We start from the raw sequence: 22,343 nt of genomic DNA on the forward strand, positions 1-22,343 counted from the left end.
ATTTCCAAGATTTTTAATAATATGCTAATTTCTTATAGTGTACTAGTATTCTGTCAGATGTCAAACACATTTTGTTTAGTCATTATTCAATTAAATGACATTCCCTCAATTTCCACTTTTGAAACCACAAAGGGAGCAGCTATAAATATTTAGTATAAATGGTATTGCTGAGTCTACAGATATGTAGAGTTTTATAGTTTTCTGTAAATAATTTCAAGTTACTCTCTAAAATGGTTGGATCAGTTCACATATCCTCCAGTAGTATATTGGTGTTCCTACTTATCCACATACACTTCAACATTGATTGTTTTGCCTTTATGTCATTTTAGCCCACTTGTATTTAACATGATACCTCAGAATTGTGCTGGTTTGCTTTTCCCTCATCAGTAATAATTTAAGATGTTTTTAATATCCTGTTTCCTGATTTATTTATACATAAACTGTCTGTGGATATCCTTTGCCCTTTTGTCATTTGGAGGATGGCTGTTATTCTGATAAATTTGACAAAATTCTCTTTATATTTTAAATATGAGAACTTATCAAAGAGATAGTTGATATAAATGCCCCCCCCCCCGCAATGTTCTGCTTTCCTTCTAATCTTGGCAACATTTATTTTATTTGTACAAAACTTTTAATTTCATATCCTCAAAATTGTACATTTTACATCTCACATTGCTTTCTTATCCATAAATCTAATAGGTAGCACATTCCCTGCTCTTCTAATATACTTATGATATGTCCTTTTATGTCTATATCATGTATCTATTTTAATCTTATCTTAGTGAATGGTATAAAATATTAGTCTATACCTACTTTCTGTCAAACTACTTTCCATATATCTGAACGTTTTTTATCAGAGTGATTTCTTATCCCAATAGCTTGGATCCATAGTTTTATCAAATACAATTTTACTATAATCTTTTAGTACTGTGTGTGGCAGATCTGTTCTGTTCTACTGATGTACCTTTCTATTTCTTAGCCAGAACCAGATAGTTTTGATAATTATTGATTTATAATACAATTTACAAACTGATATAAGACCTTCTTCCTTTATATATGTTTTCATTAATTCTTTTGATACTCTTGATCTTTTGTTCTTCCAAAGGAATTCTGTTATTATTTTCCTGGTTTAAATAATTGTTTCAACAGACTACCCTTCCAATCATCTGTGAAAATTGGGGCCATTTTTTTCTTCCCTGCCTTTTAGACCTAAGTATGCACAGTGGTATAACAATCACACAATATTAGGGATTTCACTGAGGAACCTTTATAATATTTTGAGGCTTAATAAATTTAATAAAATTTCCTCTATCCATAGGAGATTTTGGAGAATGCAATGATCAAAAGAGAATCATCCTTTTGTATCATTCTTAAATAAAATATTTTCCATTGTAGAGAAATACTCCAGGCAATATAGCTGTAGTACCTATCACATAAATTTGTAATGATGTGAAATGAAATATTATAAGTAAAATTATATACCTGGCACATACACATACATTTCATATAGATATTTGTGCATACATATAGCACAGTAAAATATTAATAAGTGCATGTGTATGTTGTATGTTCACATATATGTTGTATCTGTATATTTATATCCATTATTATTAACAATATTATTATTACAATTTGCAAGATAATAGCACTAAAGAAGATAAGAATAAATGCTGATATGAAGCTTAGAGACTAACAGAGTGGTCAGTGAGTGTTAAGACATAAATTTAAGGGATAGCTACTACATAATAGGGAATCAGATGTGAAATAATAATGGAAGGTTCAAAGAAAGTGTCATGGTAGTTCATTACTAGAATGTCTTAAATATTTGTCACAGTTGGCCAAGCTGTGGCTGAGATTTCAAGAAGGAGAGCATAGAGGGCTATATTAGGGTAAATAATGGAACTCTTTCATCACTGGAACCAAGCAAGGAATTGATTTTCCTTCTTTGAAGCTTTGGGTGATGTTATCCCTGTAGCTACAGAAGGCCTGCAGCATATTGAATTGAGAAGAAAACTTCATTTAGACTTTGAAGTTTTGAATTTGAATTATGATTCTTCTGTTTACTATCTCTGGGACTTTTATCAGATATGACTGCTTTATGCCTCTGTTTTCTTATCATTATGGAGACAGATCCATAGCATTCTACTTTTGTTAAATCAAATTTGGGGTACTAGGCTCAATAATGCCACCAGGATTTAGAAATGATATTGATAAGCTGGAGGGTATTCAGAGGAAAGTAAACAGAACAATGAAGAACCTTAAGGCTAGGTATTTGGAGGAATGATTGAGGGCATGCAAATTATAGTTTGGAGAAGAGAAGACTGAAGGAATATATAATAACCATCTTCAAATATCTGAAGTGCTGTCATGTTTATAATGGATTAGAATTGCTGTACTTGTTCCCATAGAACAAGACTATCAGCAATGAATAAAGATTACTGAGAGAATTTTAGTGTTCATGTAAGAAAAAACAAGTTCCTAAAAATTACTAAAACTATCCAAAAGTAGAATGAGCTGCCTTGGGTTGCTGTAGGTTTCTTCTCATTTGAGTTTTTCAAGCAAAAATGGATGACTACTTTTGGGATTGTTATAGACAAGATATTTTTTTCCACTACAGGTTAGACGAGTAACTGCTGAGGTCTTTGTAGCTTTGAAATCCTGTGATTTTCTCTGATCTGGTGCTAATAAGAACAATGATTCATTACTATCTATCCAATGGAGTTTTGGTCAGAGTAAAAAAAAAAAGACAAAGCCATAAATTATGCATCATTGATAGAATATGACTAGGAGAAATGAACTAACATTAGATTGTAGGATGTTATACAAGTGTCTTCTTTTTTCTAGTTTTTGGCATGAAATTTGAGATAATTTAAACATGTCAGAAAATGATTTCTCACTTTTGCCTTTAATGATAAATGAGTGTTTTTTCCTACCTCCTTTTTTCTCTGTTTCCTATTATCCCAGTGGTTAATCCCTTTAAAAGCAATGGCTAAGAAAGAGGCACAAACAAGCAAGATACCTTTGAAAGCTAAAGATTAAACTTATTATAAATTTAAACAATAAAAAATATTCGTGATGGAGCTCAACAGTTACACTACAATATTTTTTCTGGTCTAATATTTATGAATAACCTTTGTATTTTGGTATTGTTAAGTTCAAAATAAGAACAAACAAATAAAATTATGACAATGGTTAGATCTAATATAGTCACTCAACTCCATGTCTTTGGATGTTGGATACTAGAGGAATTATTTTACACACATCTAAAACTCTTCTCTGTAGTCTCCTGTGTACCCAAATTTACCTTCCAGAGCAGGTGAAGTCCCTTAGCTGGGTGTGCTGCTTTGAGCTCCTTTTCCTCAGTCACACATACTATGAAAGTAATAAAGACATGCTATGAGCACAATTAAAAGAGGATTTAGGAACAGGGCATAAAGGCCTTTGTATTTTTTTTTCTATTCTCTTCAGAGGAGTTCAGATTCAGAATACTTCCTGGAAGGTATCAATAAGAACCTAAATTAGAAAAAAAAAATTCTAAACCTTTTCTGGCTTAATCTCTTTCGTGAATGGTATTATAGGGACACCAAAGGTTAAAAAATAAAACTGATCCCCATTTCCTATTTGAAACCTGATAACTAGTTAGCAAGCCCCCCTCCCTTCTTTTTAAGAGCTTTTCTGATGACCCAAACCAGAGTGCCTACCTCTAGGAAAAGAATGAAGAGGAAAAAAAGCATTTTAATCGGCCATGCCACTGGCATGGAAGCAATTCTGCCGCTCTTTCAGCCTGCATGAAGGTTGATGGAGATGGAGCTAATTTCTAAATGGGAAGGAGAATTTCAGGTCCGATTATTTCTGACCGGAGCATGCCTGGATGCTCCCCGCACTAATTATCTGGGTCCCGTCAGGAATGCAGCAGGCTGGCAGCGCGTTTCCCTAGTTAAGACCAGGGAAGGACTCCGCGATGCTCAGTGGATAAAAGGCTTGTAATCCCAGCTGGGGAAAGAGTTCCATTATCTCCCAGCTGCATAGACATTCCAGACGGCTTGGTTCTGCCTGGATGAACAGCAAGGCTTGCTGAGAGCTGGGAACAGAGTTCTGCAGAGAATTGTAAAGATCCTGAGACATTTCCCCTGTTCAGATCTGTAAGTACAAAATTGTGCTGTCTGCTGCAATGTGAATAATGCTGGCCAAGCTTTCTTTGCTTTACCTTTCAGTGCTGTAATATTAGCATATCAGGTAGAGGAGGAAAAAAATGAGATACTGCTTTATTTATGCTATGTTTCTAGGAATTCCTGACTTAAAATGCATTTATTCCTTGACAGGAATATATATATATATATATATATATATATATATATATATATATATATATATATATATATATATATATATATATATATGTAATTGAATCTGTATTCAGGGAATATGAGGATAAAACCAGGAAAGAGGCACTTCAGTTATTTATCATTTTTTTCAAATATATTTCCAGCTCTTGGCTGCAGTAAAACTAATGGTTAAGAAAAGGGCTGGCAGTGCTAATTCTGGAATTTTTCTATAGCTTAATACCCTGTTTCTAATGGGAGAGGAAGGGGTGGACTGAGACATGAACTTCTTTTCTAAGAGCTCATGGATGGTGAATGGATGATTTTGAGTGAGTGTGTGGTGGGAGGGGGCTGAGGGCCTAGGTAGAGAGAGAGAGAGAGAGAGAGAGAGAGAGAGAGAGAGAGAGAGAGAGAGAGAGAGAGAAAACTCTGAAGGAGAAAAAAATGGCTTCATTCCCTGAATATCTTACTTAGCAATGGTTCTTTACATCTGGAAGCACCATGGCTATTTATTGCTTTTAAGCACATCAGCATTTAGGAATCAGTAATACTTTATGAAAAGTTTCTGAAGTTTATAGCACGAGACATAAACTTTTTAGAACTTTCTGCTAAACCATGTATGGTCCATTACATTAATGGCACTCGCTGTCATCATTGTACATTTTTGGAACATCATGTTACATATATTTTGCATCTCTAAATTGAAACTGCTGATGTTTCATTTATCAGCATTCAGAATCTGTCCTCTCAGAAACAGCCATGGAATAAGCAAATAGATGAGAGAGAGAGAGAGAAAGTCAAATTACATAGAAAGAATTTGGCAAATGGAGTACTCATCATGTTATCTTTGGTATTAGTTTTCTCAGTGATATTTGTACAAAGGGAGAACCATATGTTGAATATAGAATTGCTATTTCTGAGCAACTTCTACTTATCTAATGGCTTTGTTTATCATCTTTTGTCTTCAAAAGATTTCACAAAGTTTGCCTGCTCTGCATGTTTTATGGAGAATGATAAGCATTGCATCCCCTCCCACCCATAAACCCACTCACACACTACACACCCATGCATATACATTCACACATAAATACTAATTCTGAATACCCAGCCACAAGATTAGTTAGTATACTGTATCATCATCCATTCAAAGTCACTTTGCCTTTGATATTTCAAAGACTTGTTAGCAATGCTTCATGGCAACTTGTTCTAGGGATTTTCAATGGCTAAGCTTCCAAACTTTATATAAGGTTATATAAATGCATAACATATCAAATCCTAACAGAACAGCCCATCATTTATGGACTACTATAAGACATTACTATCTCTTTTCATTTCTAGTGAAGTATGACAGGGTATTTATTTACAGCTTCCATTATGAATTTTTATAATGAAAAGTAGCTCATGACATCCTTTTGTCAATGTACTTAAACTTAACTCTAATTTTAGACTTAGCCTAGAGTCTTAAGAGAAAGATGAAATTGCATTATAAAAAGAACCATAGTTATTAACTACATTTGAAGATTGGTAGTAATTTATGTGCTTATTTAGTAATACTGGCCAGAGGTGGGGAGGGATGGTTATAGGATCATATCTTTCTAGCTAGAAATGACCTTAATGTATATCTTGTTTGTGGCTGCCTGAAGCCACAAATTAATATATACATGGGTGGACAAGATAAGGGAAGTTAGAAACTGAGGGAAGATGTGTGAAGAGTATAGAGACAGGGAACACAATAAAGGAAGAAAGGCTCAGAGACGAAGAGTTCAACAACATTGGCTCCAGTGTGCATGCTCCTTTGATGGTGGAAAAGAAAGAAAGCTACATGTTTCCACAATATTTTATGAGAGAATCAAGGAATGGAGAATGGGAGGTAGCTAATGAACATGTGACATGGCATATGATTTGTCATTTGTTTAATCAACAACTACAAGATCAAAGAGGAGGAGCTTAATCGAAGATGTGACCTGATAGGGAATCTGGTCTGTCAAAGTAGAAGCAAGGACCCTATGGCAGCTAATGTCCTGCCCAGGAATTCTTTTGACCTTTGGAATGTAGGTTTGGAGAGTGGTCAGAATTAATAGAGTACCAACTAAATACAATGATCAAGAAATAATAGGACCATGAGTCTGGTACATGAGCACATAGGCTACAATATTAATACATTAATAATACTTTCAAAATTAGAATATACCAGGGATGCCACATTGTTCAATTCCTTCACATTAGAGATAAAGATATTGTTAAATTTATTTGTGGTTGGACTCTGAATATATAATAGGTGATCATCAGGGATTTAAATGTCTAAATCCCAAATAAATTACTAAAGTAAAATGAATTTATGGTAGTTTATTTACAATAGAGGGAAGATATTAAGGAATGAGAGAGAGAGAGAGAGAAAAAAAAAAACTCTGGCTTCCTCTGAGCCAGTTAGAAATTTCTAAGGCCCAGCCAGGGGAAAAGAGTCTCAAGATAATTGGCCTCCAGAAAGGCATGGTCACTAAGTCAGCCTTTCACTCACCATTGATGATCATTTAAATGCAAAGAAGTCTGGGTGTCTATCTTCTGGTTGTTCCTCAAGTGTCTGTCTCCAGTCTCTCCTCCGAATCCAACTCTGAGTCAGAAATCCTTCATCCAACCTGAAACTTGAAGTCCATTCTGTTTTCATTTTTTGAAGTTATTTTCTTCAATTTTGTGCATCTTTTACAAAACATTCCTTTTTCTTAAATTTCTTGTATTACTCCCACTTCTTTACCTAATTTTCTTCTACCATCAATATCTCTTTATTTAACTCTCCCAGGAATTATTATTATTGTACTTTTGTCCAGTTAACATTTTTCTTTGAGGATTTTCTGGTGTTTGATTGGTCTATCTATCTATCTATCTATCTATCTATCTATCTATCTATCTATCTTTCTATCTCCTCTTCTGAATCTATGTCTTGTCCATTGCTGCCACCATGATAGCATTTTATTTTTAGCAGGTTTTTTTTATTGTTGTTAGTTACTGGTAGGTTACTTGTTTTTCCAGCATTTTTTTTTTAATCTGTGTTGAAATTGGGCTTTTTGCATCTGAGTCTTGGGGAGGCACTAACTCAAGCTTCGGGGTTTTTTTTATGCTACTGTTTTCAGAACTGGGGCTCTGCAAGTCTTCAATACTTCTAAAGTGATGTAATATAGGGAGAGGTTTAGTCATGTCTTTTCTGGTCTGAATCCAGTATTTACTCAGAAAAGCCTTTTGTTTCCCTGCAGCTGCAAGCACTACTTTTCTCTCCACTTTGGAAATACAACATAGTGCCCCTATTACCTCATGACTGGCCACAAGAGCTTCTCTCTTTCCTGACATTATAACTCAGAACACTGTAAGAAAAATATAGTTGCCAAAAAGTATCACACACCCTTGTTCTTGATGGCAATGAAGAGTCCTCTGTATACTCTCTCTCTGTCTCTCTGTCTGTCTGTCTGTCTGTCTCTCTGTCTCTGTCTGTCTGTCTGTCTCTCTCTCTCTCTGTCTCTCTCTCTCTCTCTCTCTGTCTCTCTCTCTCTCTCTCTCTCTCTCTCTCTCTCTCTCTCTCTCTCTCTCTCTCTCTCTCTCTCTCTCTCTCCCCCCTTACCTTCCTCCTTAGAATCAATACTATGTGTTGGTTTGAAGGAAGAAGAGTGATAAGGGCTAGGGAATGGGGGTTAAGTGACTTGTCCAGGTTCATACAGGAAGTGTTTGAGGCCAGATATTAAACTAGGACTTGACATATAATCTCTTTTTAACCAGTTGTCTGACTCCCTTATTGTCTCTTGGCTTAGAGCTCCCAAAGATAATACTACAGCTATTGCAACCACTTTCAAGGCCCATGATTGTGTACTTTGGACTGGCCTCTCATTGTGTTGTCACTAACATGTCTTCAAGACCTCCTTATTTGTCTTGGACTACAAAAAGAATTATGATCTTTCATTAGTTCTGCCATCCAGAATTTCATTTCAGGCATTATTTTAAAGTTTTTTGGAAGGGAATATTGTGAGATTTCTGCTGGCTTGTTTCCTCTACTCTGCCATCTAAGTTTATAAATTTATAATGGGAGAGTTTATGCCTTTAAAAACAATAATTGCTCTAAATAAATATTTGGATTACTGTATTTTTATTATATAATCTTATAGTAATTAAAATATTAATAATATATATTTACAAGTGTATCATGAATATACTTTTTTTTTCTTTTTCAAAAAACCAATATTAACATTAACATGACATCCCTGAAACTATGTTGGGAAGAGTTATCTTTAATACATCCATGGTTCAACTTATACTAAGAGGATCCTGGAATCTAAACCTGTTCCTCTAATATAAATCTAATAAACTTTCTTCTACCCATGCTTATTTGCTGTTTTATTGGTTTTTCCTACAATCCCTACTTCACCTACTTTCAACATGCTTACTCAAACTGTTGAGATCAATGAACTTCATTGACTCATACAATTGGTGTTCTCTTTTGCCATTCCTTTGAAAACTGCATTGTTTTCTTGTTAGTGATAATTGACAAAAGCAGATAGGAATGGCCCTAAATAATACAATTGTGTCCTAAAAACATTGTCATTTCTTAAAATATCTTTTCCCAAAAGAAACTTATATTCTTGAAGAATCTGTCTTGTTTCAGCACTTGGAATAGGCTAGTATAGTTGCTCTTAAGAATAAAAAGAAATAAAAGAGGTAGCAAGTTGTTTTTTTGAAATTCATTGCAAATAAGTTAGAAACGTTAGAAAACAATGGAATTCTTAATACAAACAATACAAATTATTATACATCATATGTTGCATTTACATATAAATATAAAGATGAGCATTGCTTTAAAAATCATGGTAATGATTATAAAATATGTGTATGGAATAATTTTCCAAATTTGTTATAATTTCTTCCTTTTCAGTCATTAGTTAGACTAAACAGGAGAATAGTAGATGACCTTAAAAAATGGCTCCCTCTGAGGTGAAGATGGACAAATGGTGATGATTAAAATTCTCTAGTGACTGTATCTTAATTTTATAACTATTCTTTTTCTTTAAAATTATTTTATTTGGTCATTTCCAAACATTATTCACTGGAAACAAAGATCATTTTCTTTTCCTCCCCCCCTCCCACCACCCTTCCTCTCCCATAGCTGATGCACATTCCACTGGTTATCACATGTGTTCCTGTTTCTAACCTATTTCCATGTTGTTGGTATTTGCATTAGAGTGTTCATTTAGAGTCTCTCCTCAGTCCTATCCCCATTCACCCTTTAGTCAAGCTGTTGCTTTTCCTCGTTGTTTTTACTCCCACAGTTTATCCTCTGCTTGTGGATAGTATTTTTTAGATCCATGCACATTGTTCAGGGACATTGCATTGACACCATTGGAGAAGTCCACTACCTTCGATTGTATCACAGTGTATCAGCCTCTATATACAATGTTTTCCTGGTTCTGCTCCTTTCACTCTGCATCACTTCCTGGAGGTCATTCCAGTCTCCATGGAATTCCTCTACATTATTATTTCTTTTAGCACAATAGTATTCCATCACCAACATACACCACAATTTCTTCAGCCATTCCCCAATTGAAGGGCATCCTCTCATTTTCCAATTTTTTTGCCACCACAAAGAGTGCAGCTATGAATATTCCTGAACAAGTCTTTTTATGTATTGTCTCTTTGAGGTACAAACCCAGCAGTGCGATAGCTGGATCAAAGGGCAGACAGTCTTTTATCACCCTTTGGGCATAGTTCCAAATTGCCCTCCAGAATGGTTGGATCAATTCACAACTCCACCAACAATGAATTAGTGTCCCTACTTTGCCACATCCTGTCCAGCATTCATTACTTTCCATAGCTGTCATGGTAGCCAATCTGCTAGGTGTGAGGTGATACCTCAGAGTTGTTTTGATTTGCATCTCTCTGATTATGAGACGTAGAACACTTTTTCATATGCTTATTAATAGTTTTGATTTCTTTGGCTGAGAACTGCCTGTTCATGTCCCTTGCCCATTTTTCAATTGGAGAATGGCTTGATTTTTTGTACAATTGATTTAGTTCTTTGTATATTTGAGTAATTAAACCTTTGTCAGAGGTTTTTATGAAGATTGTTTCCCAATTTGTTGCTTCCCTTCTGATTTTAGTTACATTGGTTTTGTTTATACAAAACCTTTTTAATGTGATGGATTCCAGATTATTTATTTTGCCTTTTGTAACTCTTTCTAATTCTTGCTTGGTTTTGAAGTCTTTCCCTTCCCAAAGGTCTGAAATGTGTACTATTCTGTGTTCACCTAATTTTCTTATAGTTTCCTTCTTTATGTTCAAGTCATTCACCCATTTTGAATTTATCTTGGTGTAGGGTGTGAGGTTTTGATCTAAACCTAATCTTTCCCACATTGTCCTCCAATTTTCCCAGCAGTTTTATGAAATAGTGGATTTTTGTCCCAAAAGCTGGGATCTTTGGGTTTGTCATATACTGTCTTGCTGAGGTCACTTACCCCGAGTCTATTCCACTGATCCTCCTTTCTGTCTCTTAGCCAGTACCAAATTGTTTTGGTAACTGTTGCTTTATAATATAGTCTGAGATCTGGGACTGAAAGGCCCCCTTTCTTTGTATTTTTTTTCATTATTTCCCTGGATATCCTTGATCTTTTGTTCTTCCAAATGAACTTTGTTATGGTTTTTTCTAAATCAGTAAGAAAAAAATTTTGGAAGTTCCATGGGTATGGCACTAAATAGATAGATGAGTTTAATAGGATGGTCATTTTTATTATATTGGCTTGTCCTACCCATGAGCAGTTCATGTTTTTCCAATTGTTCAAGTCTAGTTTTAGTTGTGTGGAGAGTGTTTTGTAGTTGTGTTCATATAGTTCCTGTGTTTGTCTCAGGAGATAGATTCATAAGTATTTTATTTTGTCAAAAGTAATTTTGAATGGGATTTCTCTTTCTAGTTCTTGCTGCTGAGCTGTGTTGTAAATATATAGAAATGCTGATGACTTATGTGGGTTTATTTTGTATCCTGCAACTTTGCTAAAGTCGTTGATTATTTTGATTAGCTTTTTGGTTGAATCTCTAGGATTCTTTAAGTAGACCATCATGTCATCTGCAAAGAGTGATAATTTGGTATCCTCCTTCCTATTTTAATGCCTTCAAATTCTTTTTCTTCTCTAATTGCTACTGCTAGTGTTTCTAGTACAATGTCAAATAATAAAGGTGATAATGGGCATCCTTGTTTCATTCCTGATCTTAAGAAGAATGGATTTAGTTTTCCCCATTGCAGATGACATTAGTTGAGGGTTTTAGATATATACTGTTTATTATTTTTAGGAATGGCCCTTCTATTCCTATCCTTCCCAGTGTTTTTAATAGAAATGGGTGTTGTATTTTATCAAAGGCTTTTTCTGCATCTATTGAAATAATCATGTGATTTTTGTTGGTTTGCTTGTTGATGTGGCCAATTATGTGGATGGTTTTCCTAAGATTGAACCAGCCCTGCATCACTGGTATGAATCCTACTTGATCATATTGAATGATTCTTCTGATCACTTGCTGGAGTCTTTTTGCTAGTATCCTATTTAAGATTTTGGCATCTGTATTCATTAGGTAGATTGGTCTATAATTTTCTTTCTCTGTTTTTGGCCTGCCTGGCTTTGGAATTAGTACAATGTTTGTGTCATAAAAGGAATTTGGTAGAACTCCCTCTTTGCTTATTATGCCAAATAGTTTGTATAGTATTGGAGTTAGCTGTTCTTTGAATGTTTGATAGAATTCACTGGGGAATCCATAAGGCCCTGGGGATTTTTTCTTAGGAAGTTCTTTGATGGACTGTTGGCTTTCTTTTTCTGATATGGGATCATTTAAGATATCTATTTCTTCTTCTGTTAGTTTAGGCAATTTATATTTTTGTAAATATTCATCCATATCATCTAGGTTGGTATATTTATTGCCATATAGTTGGGCAAAGTAGTTTTTAATGATTGCCTTAATTTCCTCTTCATTGGAGGTGAGATCCCCCTTTTCATCTTTGATGTTGTTAATTTGCCTTTCTTCTTTCCTTTTTTTGATTAGATTGACCAGTACTTTGTCTATTTTGTCTGTTTTTTCAAAGTACCAGCTTCTAGTCTTGTTTATTAGCTCAATAGTTCTGTCACTCTCAATTTTATTAATTTCTCCCTTAATTTTTAGGATCTCTAGTTTGGTTTTCTTCTGGGGGGTTTTAATGTGTTTGTTCCCAAGATTTTTGATTTGCATTACCAATTCTTTGACCTCTGTCCTCCATAATTTGTTAATATATGCACTCAGGGATATGAATTTTCCTCTAAGTACTGCCTTGGCTGTATCCCATAAGGTTTGAAAGGATGTCTAGCCATTGTCATTTTCCTCAACGAAATTATTAATTGTTTCTATGATTTCTTCTCTAACCGATTTTGGAGTATCCTATTTTTTAATTTCCAATTAATTTTTTATTTGGCTCTCCATGTACCCTTACCGATCAATATTTTTATTGCTTTGTGATCTGAAAAGGCTGCATTTATTATTTCTGCTTTTCTACATTTGAGTGCCATGTTTCTGTGACCTAGTGTATGATCTATTTTTGTGAATGTGCCATGTGGTGCTGAAAAGATGGTATATTCCTTTTTGTCCCTATTTATTTTTCTCCATATGTCTATTAACTCTAATTTTTCTAAGATTTCATTCATCTCTTTTACCTCTTTCTTATTTATTTTTTGGTTTGATTTATCTATATTTGATAGTGGTTGGTTCAAGTCTCCCACTAATATGGCTTTACTGTTTATTTTCTCCTTCAATTCTCGTAGTTTCTCCATTAAAAATTTGGATGCTATACCATTTGGTGCAAACATGTTGATTAGTGATAATTCCTCATTGTCTATACTCCCTTATAACAGAATATATTTACCTTCCCTATCCCTTTTGATCAGGTCTATTTTTGCTTTGGCTTTGTCAGATATCATGATTGCAAGTCCTGCCTTCTTTCTATAAGTTGAGGCCCAAAAGGTTTTACTCCAACCTTTAATTCTAACCTTGTGAGTATCGACCCACCTCATATGTGTTTCTTGAAGACAACAAATGGTAGGGTTTTGGGTTCTAATCCAATCTGCTATTTGTCTATGTTTTATGGGTGTGTTCATCCCATTCACATTCAAAGTTATGATTGTCACTTGTGGATTTGCTGGCATTTTGATATCTTCCCCTATTTCTGACCTTTCTTCTTTAGCTATATGCTTTTGAAGCAGTGATTTACTTTGGGTCAGTACCCCTAGCCCCCTCCCTTGAACTGTTTCCCTTTCCAGCCCATCCCTTTTTATGCTCCCTTCCCCTCCTCCCTCCCCCTCCTTAATTTCCCTTTCTTTCTCACCCTCTTGGATAAGATAGAATTCAGGATCACACTGGATCTAGATGTTCTTCCCTTTCAGAGTTGATTTCACTGAGAGTAAGGTTTAAGTAATTCCACTTCACGCTCTCTTCCTCTCCTTCTCATATGAGAATTCTTCCCCTCCCCTTCCCATGTGTATCTTTATATGGGAAAGATTATTCTATTAAGTCCCCCGCTATTTCTTGAATTAAATCTTAGTATTATCAATGGTTCACCCCCTCCCTTTTCCTTTCTTTGCCCCCACTTTCACCAAATCTTCTTAATGCCCCAATCTTTCCCTCTGCATGTTTCTTCTAACTACTCATGATGCATACAATTTTTGAGAGTTACACAAACATTTTCCCCACATATTAATATATATAATTTGATGTAAATGTAGTCCTTATAGAAGAGAGTTTGACTTAAAGAAAAAGATAAGATTCATCTCCTTTTCCCTTTCTTTCATATTTAACTTTTCATGTTTCTCTTGCTTTCTGTGCTTGGATATCAAATTTTCCACTAAGTTCTGGTCTTTTCTTAGCAAATGCTTGGAAATCTATTTTGTTGAATGCCCATACTTTTCCCTGGAAGTATATCGTCAGTTTTGCTGGGTAGTTGATTCTTGGTTGGAGAGCCAACTCTCTTGCCATTCTAAATATCATGTTCCATGCTTTGAGGTCTCTTAGTGTGTTAGCCGCTAAGTGCTCTGTGATCCTTATAGGAGCCCCCATATATCTGAAGCTCCTCCTCTTGGCTTCTTGTAGGATTTTCTCCTTTTCTTGGAAGCTCTTGAATTTGGCAATTACATTCCTGGGGGTTATCTTTTGGGGATTAATATAGAGGGTGTTCTATGAACCCTTTCTATTTCTATTTTGCCCCCTTGCTCCAGAACCTGTGGGCAATTTTCTTCAATAATCTCCTGTAGAATAACATCGAGGTTATTGTTTATCTCTGGTTTTTCTGGGAGACCGATAAATTAAAGGTTGTCTCTTCTTCCTCTGTTTTCCAAGTCTGTGACCTTTTCAGTGAGATATTTTATGTTTTCTTCTAATTCATTAATTTTTTCACTTTGCTTTATTGATTCTTGCTGTTTTATGATCTCACTTTCTTCGAGTTGCTTAATTCTGGTCATTTGGGACTGGTTTTGCTTTTCAGCTTTGTCTGCCCTTCTATTGGATGATTCCCACTCTTTCTCTGATTGTGCAGTCTTATCTATCAGACTACTAATCTCTTTCTCCCATTTTTCTTTCCAGAAGGTTTCCATATTTTGGGTAAGCTCCAGTTTGAGATCTTCCAGAGCTTGTTGATAGTTTCCATTTTGGGGAGCATGTTCTGATTTTGTTTGGATTTCATCCTCATTCTCTTCTTTTCCTTGGGTACTCCCACCATAAAAGTTTTCAATAGTCACCTTTTTCCCTTTCTTCCTGGAGGCTTGATTTTGGGCCATGTAAGCCATCCCTTTGGTGTTTTTATTCCACTTTCTTTTTTGGTCTGGGGTCTGGGTGATATGGGAAGATTTTCTGTGAATTTAGGTGGCCTCAGACTAGTTCTTCCCAGCCTCCGAGGTTTCTTAGAGAGCTGGGCTCCTGATCACAGCCAAACTGCCCAGGTGTTCAGCTCAGCCCAGATATTCAGCACATGGTCTGCCCCTGGTGTTTAGCTCCGCCCAGATACTCAGTACAAATGCCCGGAGTTCAGCTTCTTGGGCCCCCTGTGCTCTGTGCAGGATTCTCCCGTGAAAGCACCCTGGGACATTGTTTCCTGGCAGTCCCCATATCCCAAGGACCCTGGAGTGCCCCCCCCCAGACAGAGACGTTTCCCACTCTCTTGCTATTCCAGTGAGAGCTCAGGTAGCTCACTCTGGTTTGGTGGGGGAGGTGGGGGGGAAGGGAGGCTCAGTTCATGTTTCTGTGCAAGCATTTCCTCCTTCTTATTATAGTGTGGAAATGTTCAAACCCCACATCCCTTCGCCTCTGTGGGGTACTGGGGAGTTCTTCAGTTCCTCCAAAGGTGATTTTTATGCTCCTTTGATGTAGTCTATTTCGTTCAGTGCCTGGGAGAGGAAGTGTGTGGCATCTAGATTGCAGCCATGTTTACCCAGAAGGATAATTATTCTTTACTAAATACTAAAAAGCAGGAGAGAGACAGAGAGAGAGAGAGAGAGAGAGAGAGAGAGAGAGAGAGAGAGAGAGAGAGAGAGAGAGAGAGAGAGAGAGAGAGAGAGAGAGAGAATAAATAGCTGCTTGAATGCCTAGCTGGAAGAGATAGAGCCTCAGCTAGCCCAATCGGCTAGTGATTTGCTCCCTGCTCTGTGAGAAGCAGACTCTTGAGTCCTCCATTTTTGGGAATAGCACCAACTGCCTGCCTTCCCTATCAATTTATACTATTCATGATGTTCCATTCAAGGTTCATTCTGTTTGGAGGACTCAGACCTCAATTAGAACAGGAGGCAGGTCTTCCAGAAGCCAAGAATTCTCCTGAAAATCCAGAGTCACTACACAGGGCATGGGCACTCTTTGTCACATGATGTATACCTAGTTAATTAATTACACTCACCATTGAAGAGAGTTCTCATATATAGACAAGACAAAGACCCGGTCTCCACTCTGTTAGCTGCTACATCTAGTAAAGGAAATGAGTACCAAGCATAACTTCAAAGAGAGACAGCTTGAATTTCAGTCTAAAATCAAAATATTTGACCTTAAAAAATCAAAAAGCCTTCTGAAGGGCCAAACATCTACATAATAATATTAATTTTCCACAAAATTACATACACGGTATATATGTACAGACACACACATGCATACATACATATAAAAAATAAATCAAGTTAATTATGGTATTTCTGCCATAAAAACTCTCCACTAATTTTTAATTCTTATGTATGAATAATCTGTGCATTCCAAAATCTATGCCAGTGAAGCACAATCTCACATATTTCCCATTAGATTTGAAAGGTTGTGTCCAGACTTCCTGATGAGCTATGAACCATTCATTTGAATAATGAGTCTGATAATCAATTACTCAATCAACAAACATTTCTGAAGTGTCTATTATTTCCTAGGTATTGACTGGGAATTTTAAAGAAGAAAGGAGAGTAGAGAAAAGGAAAGAACAACTTATTCCCTGAAGTTTATGTTCTCAGTTGTGAAGAGGGGACCAACTTATGTGCAATTAAATACATATTTAAAAGAGAAAAAATATCCACCCAAAAACATAACTTCTGGATGATGAAAGAAACATTAGTGTCAGGGAATATTAAAAACTGAGTTTTGAATTTGATATAGGGCATCAGATATTTGTTACCAAAGAGTGGGACTATGCATATATACACTGTACACATATGGATTTTTGTAAATATGTACACATGTGCACATGCATATATAAGCATACATGTATATAAACAACTATATGTCCACATTAAACAATCAACAATGATCAAGTGTCTTATAAGTGCAAGGCACTGTGTTAGTCCCTGGGAATACAAAAAAATCAAAGAGAACCTTAAGGAGCTTATAATCTAATGTATGGTAGTAGTAGTAATGGTAGTCTCTCAGTAACCAAGGATGAAGATTGTCTTTGTGCTCTTTCATCTGTGATGTAGATGAGTGTGCACAAAGACACTTGTGCGTGAAGGAGATTTAAGTGGAAAAGTCGGTGCACAGAGACAGTCCCACTCTCTCGGCATTGGAAGCCTAGGTCCAGTGGCATGAAAAGTCATTACATCTGGAGACTTCCTCAGCTGCATTGGATGGCTGTGTTGTATTTTGTGCTCCAACGCATCCTAAGCACTCCACAGTGCCTTGCTGCATTGCCATCTCAGCCGTTGAACCTTCTTGTTGGTTTCTTTCCCCTGGTCCGCCGAAACAGTCTTCACATGCTGGGTGAGCAAAGCCCTGGTTCACCAGGGGTCGATGACCCAATGGCTACCCTCACAAGGTTTAGCCGGCCTGTCGAAGCCATTGCCTGGGGTATGGCCGCTGCCACATGCTAGCAGATACTAGGAGCCACAAGTGAGGGCTGGGTATCAGGTGGGGGTCAGAGGCTGGAGAGCTGCCCTAGGAGGGCACGACAAGCCCTCCATACCAGATATATATATATATATATATATATATATAGTTATATAGTTATATATATATATATATAGTTATAGTTATAGTTATAAGCAAGAGAACATTAGGGCAAGTTGCAGAGTCATGAGACAAATAGGGAGAGAATTCTAAAATTGGAAAGTAAGGGAGAGACAGTTAACTGAGGTTTAGGGATCTTTCTCTGATTTTGACCTAGAGAGACGGGCTGCTTTTCCTTAGGGGCTGATACTACCCTATATTACCCTGAATTCCCTATCCTGCTTTGCTCTCTGACTGCCCTACTGCTCTGCTACTCTGCTGCCCTGTCTGCTTTGCTGATTGGGTTGTTAGCTACAGCAATTCTTGGTGATCCTGAACCATCTGACATCTGATTGTGAGACCAGGCCTGCGTCCTTTCAGATCTAGGAGCTTCCCTGGGCCGTACCATGCTTACATGGACCCTTTCCTTAAAACCAGCCAAGGCAGGATTTAGTTTTAGTTTAGCCAAGATCAGGGTCTTGGGATTTAGGCAGTTAGGGAGGATTAGAGGATTAGAGCAGGGAAAAATAACTCTGAAAAAATCTCTGTGAAGAGACATTAGATGCTGGGTTATTAGTTAGACAAATTAGCTATAAGTTATCCCATACCTTTTTACCTTACTTGTTTATTAAACCTCCTTCCCATTTTATTTGAGTCATCTGTGTGTGACATCTTAGAGTCAGACTCTGCTTCACTGGGTTTGTTGGCCTTCCCAAAATCCTGTTAATCTTTTGATACTGGCCCAAACTTATCCATCTATTGCCATCCCCAAACCATCCTCTATTATAGTATACAAAGACATTGATATACATACATACATACATATGTTCATGGGTGTACATATATCACATGTAAACTCTATGTATGGCTACATAGTGTGCATGTATACCACACATGGATATATGGGGGGAAATGAGAAGCTTCAGACCTGTCAGTAAGTTAGTGGGGATATCTATGGCAAACATGTGAAGACTCCTTCCAAAACAATGAGTGACTGAAGCAAACACTATGGAGTGTTTAGAGCTTAGACAGGGTCACACCATGAAGATGTCAAGGTAATTTACTGCATTATAGTTCATCATCTGTTGACCTAATTTTTGTATTGATATTTCCCGTTAATGACTCTGGAAGACAAACTGAAGCTGATGGATGCCAACTCAACCCCAAGTCAAGGTGTCACCTTATGATGTCATTGGCCCTCTTTGATAATGAAGGATGATCAACATGAAAATACATGCATATTTATACTCACATATAAATACATACATACACACTTTATACAGATAAACTGCTAGGCCTGGAGAGTCAAGAGGAAGACCTGAGTTCAAATCTCTTTCTTTGTCTCTGTCTCTCTCTCATACATACAGATACACACATGCCCACACACATACATATACATGTATTTATAGATACTCATAGTCTGGTAGTACAGTTTCTCAAGTGCTTAGCCCAGTATTTCCAGATGGTTGCTGTTTAATCAATGTTTGTTTATTAGATTTGAACTGAAAAGGAATCCCAGCCCCATGAAGGATAGTCACTTGGATCCATAGAAGCATCTTTTCCTTCAAAATCAGAAGCCAATCAACTTCCCTAGGGCACAGTTAATGTATCTTTAAGATGATCAGATTGATTCATGTAATGATGTGTATAAAGCCCTTATCTTGTTTTTAAAATTAATTTAATTAATATAGAATATTTTCCCATAGTTACATGATTCATATTCCTTCCCCTCCCTACTTCCCTTACCTCAAAGCCAATGAACAATTCAACTGGGTTTCACATGCATCATAGATCAAGACCTATTTTAATATTATTAATATTTGCAGTGGAGTGATCATTTAGAGTCTACATCCCCAAGAATATCCCATTGAACCATGTGACTAAGGAAATGTTATTTTTGTGTGTGTGTGTGTTTCTAACTCCCACAGTTCTTTCTCTAGATGTGCATAGCGTTCTTTCTCATAAGTCCCTCAGAATTGTCTGGATCATTGCAGTGCTGCTAGTAAAGAAGTCTATTACATTTGATTGTGCCACAGTGTATCAGTCTCTGTGTACAATGTTCTCCTGCTTCTGCTCCTTTGGCTCTTCATTAATTCCTAGAGGTCTTTCTAGTTCACATGGAATTCCTCCATTTCTTTATTCCATTTAGCACAATAATATTCCATCACCAACGGATACTACAATTTGTTCAGCCATTCCTCAATCAATTGAAACCTCATCTTTTTCCAGTTTTTGCTACCACAAAGAGTATGGCTATAAATATTTTTGTACAAGATTTTTTCCCCTTATTATCACTTTGGCATACAAACCCAGCAGTGTTATAAAGTCCTGATCTTAAATCCAGGAAGACCTGAGTTTGAATATTGACTCAAGTACTTCCTGGATGTGTCCTTCTAGGCAGGTAACAACCTCTTTTAGCCTTGATTTTCTGAGCTATAAATTGGGGGAAATAATAATACTACCTCTAAAGGGTTAAGATAATTATTCATATAAAGTGTTTTGCAAACTATAAAATACTATCATTGTTGTTAAGTGGTCTCTAAGGTCCCTCCAGTGTTAGATCTATTATAATATGTGAGATAGCAAATAAGCAACCTTGATGATATTCAAGAACTGTGTATGTACAAGTTCTCTTTCAGTAAGTCTTTTTACTTATTTAATTAAAAAAATCTTTTTGAGCTGACTTCCTCAATGACTCTCACTTCAATAACCATGAATTGTCAAAGTGCAGAGATGCAGAAGGTAGTTTTCTGTGGTTATTTTATCAAAGGACATGCATTTATCTCTCTTGTTGTGAATAGTGTTTTTAGCAAGAAAAGATAATTTCCCTCATTTATCTTGACTCTCTACCTCCAATCTGCAAGTCAAGCAAGAGATGAGGCGATTAGAAACCAAATTCACTCTCCTAATTTTCTGAACAGTGTCTTCTGTAGTCTTTTGGGATTAAGAAATAACTAAAGGAAAGAAAAACTCATAGAGCTCCACTGTATAGAATAGGTCACGATGAATTTGGTGTGAATAGTTTATTCAAAAAGATAATCTATAATAGAAGGAAGCCTTATGGAGAACTGTGTCTAATTTTTCTAATAAGCAGACATTATTTGATTCATTGGGCATGTAGGTGGTGCAGTTGATAAGACTCTGCCAGAGTCAAGACTATTCAAATTCAAATCCAGCCCCAGACACATATTAGTTATATGATACTATTTGTCTTTGTTTGGCTCAGTTTCTTGATCTGTAAAATGATTTGAAGGAGGAAATAACAAATCACTCCAGTAACTTTGCCAAGAAATTCCTAAATGTGGTTACAAAGGACTGGATATGATTAAAACAACAAATAGTAATAATCCAGATAAACAAAACAAACTGAAGATCAGCTCTAAATCAAACATATTTATAGGTCTGAGAATCATGGCTTTTCTTGGCCATTTCTATGCTAAACATCCTTATCAAGTTTTATGTGGATTTAAAACAACCCCCTTGGAATGACAAGAATGGATATAAAAATTGTCCAGTTGTCAAAATTATCTATATTTTTAAGTTGATCAGACTGTGTCTGCTGAAGCTAGGGACAGAAGAATGATTCCCATATCTTTCTTCCTGTCAAGGTACTGAAAACTTTTAAAAATAAAAGCTTACTCTGTTTGTGCTTTCATTCTTGTTCTATTTTCTATCAAGTAAATATTCAGAGGTGATTATGCGATGAAACACATTCCTGTCCTAGGGAAATCTGTACAAGACTGCTAGATCCAAATGAAAGGTTCCCATTTATTATATGTATAGCTCAGCATGGGAAGCTAAATGGTACATTTCATACACACTCCCACCACCATGAAAATATTTATCTCACTGATGGGAACTTATGTGACTGGAGTTGACAAGAATCATTCTTCACAAAGGGACATTTAATGAAGGGAAAACATTTCATTCCAGTGAATGTATAAGACTCATTAAAAACATAGGATACATTGGAGAGAACATTTATCATTTAGAAATTGTATTTGCATCAAATTTTCATTTATCTAGAATACTTGAATGAGGAGAAATTCAAATTAATTTGATAGACAAAATTTAGAACTATCCATTCATTTGGGAGAACCCCAGAAACCCAAATGGTATCCTTTCCATCTGCAGTGTCTTAAGTCCCAAGACAATGTTTGAATCTCAGAGAGGTCAGGTAATTTATCCAGGATTACACAGCTAACAAGTGTAGAAGATAGGATTAGAAAACAGGTCTTCCTAAGTACAAACCTAATTCTCTTTACATTTGGCCATGTTGCCTTTATCAATTTAATTTAAAATAAATATTCTGATCTAGAACTTTTCTATATAAAAGTATAGCTTCCCAATTTTCCTGGAAACAATCTGAGTACCAAAAATTATACTAACACTGAAATTACACTAAACAAGTTAATTCTGTGAATCAGAAGACAATAGAACCTGATACCTTAAGGAACACCTGGACTAACAGAAAATCTTCAAGTTTTCTATGAATGTATATTAAAAATATCACAAGCTGAAACAAGTATGGTTTGACTTTTTTTCCTT

The 22,343-nt window shown here is 36.1% G+C and overlaps 1 protein-coding gene across 1 annotated transcript in view; it reads left to right on the forward strand.

Moving 5' to 3' along the window:
• The first annotated feature begins 3,699 nt into the window (after positions 1–3,699).
• The window catches only part of CNTN6 (contactin 6), a 493,040-nt gene continuing 474,396 nt past the window's right edge, over positions 3,700–22,343 (forward strand). Inside the window, exon 1 of the mRNA XM_007500105.2 lies at positions 3,700–4,142. The gene's annotated coding sequence lies outside the window, so the exon portion shown is untranslated. The remainder of the gene's footprint in view (positions 4,143–22,343) is intronic.

The sequence above is a fragment of the Monodelphis domestica genome, chromosome 7, assembly GCF_027887165.1.
Source record: "Monodelphis domestica isolate mMonDom1 chromosome 7, mMonDom1.pri, whole genome shotgun sequence".
NCBI classification, from domain to species: domain Eukaryota; kingdom Metazoa; phylum Chordata; class Mammalia; order Didelphimorphia; family Didelphidae; genus Monodelphis; species Monodelphis domestica.